Here is a 2,444-nt window from a genome sequence, read left to right as displayed (position 1 = left end):
GGTCCCAGGGCAAAAAGAATGGGTGGTGGTGGTAGTGTCCAATGGGTGTAAGCTACCACCCAAATTTCAAAGGAATTAGGCAAAGGGCTGATTTTCTTTGTGAACTTTATTTAAGTTTACACATCTTTAAGAATTTTCCCATAGGGAATAATGGGGATTCCAGTAAATGTATCTATTCAAATCAAGGGGAAAGGGATGACCCAGAGCAGAGTTTGGTGGGTAGTAGTGCCCAATGGGGGCAAGGAAACTTCCAGAATTATTTCAAAGGAATTGGGCAAAGGGCTGATCTTTTGTGATTTGTTGAAGTTTACGTGTCTTTAAGATTTCTCCCATGGGGAATAATGGAGGTTTCAGCAGCCCCATAATTCCACTTGGGGGGCACTGGGGTTGCCCAGAGCGAGGGGTTGTGTAGTGCACATAGGGTGCCAACCACCCCCATACCCACAAGCCTGTGGGGTACTGGGTTTTGTTGTTTCCGAGGTGTTCATTGTAGATTCTCTGGTAGCATATGAGATTTTCAGTGAAAAACAAGAATCCACTCTCATATGCTACCAGAGAATCTACACTCAGATCACCACAGAAACAGCAGAACCCAGCACCCCATAGGTTAGCAACCCTTCCCCTGGCCAATGTGGGGTCAGTAAAGAGTGGGAAGAAGCAAAAGAGCCAATGGGGAACAAGGAGGGAATTGTCAGCAGGTCAGCCCATGATTTAGGTCACTGATCAGAAGGCTGGAAGGGTGGGAAATTCAAAGAGATGTCAAACACAAAATGGAGACTGACTCAGAGATCACCACAAAATGGAGGTCCGAAACAACAAAACGCTTTGTAGCTGAAACAGGGACGTTTTGTTTTGTATACAAAACTTTTGGATCTGGAAAATGGGTGTTTTGTTTTGTCTACAAAACATCCGAAACAGGCTGTTTTGGGTACAAAACATTTTGTATCCGAAATGTTTCGCACATCCCTACCCTCTGCGCTCTCTTATCTCCTGAGCAGACCCCCGCCTGCTGCTGCCCTGTCTACTTTGCCACCCTTGGACTTCTGCCTACCTACCACCCTTGCAACCCTGCCTTGCCGCAATCAAACCCATGCCTGCCTTGCCACCATCTGACCCCCCTCCCTGTTTGGATTACCTGCCCATCTTTTTATTTGGATTTATTACCTGTTGGATTACCACCTGCCTTTTTTTTTTAATTACCCTCTCAAGTTCCCAGCCATGTGAATTGCCTACCATGTCATCTGACTGGTGAGCCCACCACCCCAGCCGCCCATTTTAAATTTATTTTTTTCTTGTTTAGTTTTAGTTCATTTTGTAGTTTGGTTCTTTTAGGTTTGGAAAAGTTTGGTGCTTGTGTGTTTTTCTGTGGTTAGGTTTAGTTCAGTTCTGGTTTTGCAGTGCTGTTATTGTTTTTCTGTTGTTGGATTGGTTAGCTTGTAATGGTTTTGTTGTGGTTGGTGCAGATTTAGGCAGTTTTTGTGCTTTTAGTGTAGTTTAGACACAGATGAGCAGATGAGCTGTCGGCGGTCATTAGATCCCAGGTGGAGGAATGGCTGTCCCAGCAGCCAAACCTCTGCAGGGACTTCATGATCACTGACAATGGTGCCAGCATGCTAAGGGCGGAACACCAGCTGCAGTTGTGTCCATATGTTATCTGGCACACACTCTGAATATGGTTGTGATGGATGCACTTGTCATTAAGGAAGCAAGGACGAGTGAGTGTAGGGGGCTCCCCCGTCAGGGTCTTCTGCTATCATGGCTGCTCTTGTGGAGAAGGGACACAAGATAGCAGCCTATTTCCACTTCAGCAAGAAGGGTAGGTGGGTGCTCCAGGAGAGGCAGTGTGAGCTTGGCTTACCTTCTCACATCATCCCAAGGGATGTTGACACATGGTGGAACTCCACCTTTCTTTTGCTCCAGCACCTGCAGGAGCAAGGGGTGGCCATCCATGTCCTGGCAAGAAACTGTAGATTGGGAGTGTGTATCCTGTCCACCACAGACTGGAAGTTCATTTCCGAGCTGGTCTTGGCAGCTGAGCCATTCCTCCTTGTGATGAGCAGCTTGTGTTCCAAGGCAGCAGCTCTGAGCCAGGCTTTGCCCACCACTCGTCTCCTGGAGAAGACAGTGGGTTAGCTCCAGAGCACTCTGACCACTAGGGAGGCACATGCCCTGGCAGGTCAATTGAGTACTGGAGTTGTGGATCGGCTCAGCATCAGGTTGGGTCAGTCAGCAGAACATGTTTTGGCATGTTTGTGTGACCCAGCCATGAAGGCAATGCTATCATTCCTGGTGTGGCTAGCTGCCCAGGTGGAAGACTCTCCTGTTTAAAGAGGTCAGGCAGGCAGGCAGCGCAGAGGAGGCTGGGTCAGAACCAGGAGGAGTGTTCTGAAGTACCTGCAGGAACTGGTGGTGGAGGACCCTGAAATGGATCCTGGCCAGTTTGG

Source organism: Hemicordylus capensis, chromosome 4 (genome assembly GCF_027244095.1).
Source record: "Hemicordylus capensis ecotype Gifberg chromosome 4, rHemCap1.1.pri, whole genome shotgun sequence".
Classification (NCBI taxonomy): domain Eukaryota; kingdom Metazoa; phylum Chordata; class Lepidosauria; order Squamata; family Cordylidae; genus Hemicordylus; species Hemicordylus capensis.
Note: the sequence above shows the minus strand (reverse complement) of the source record.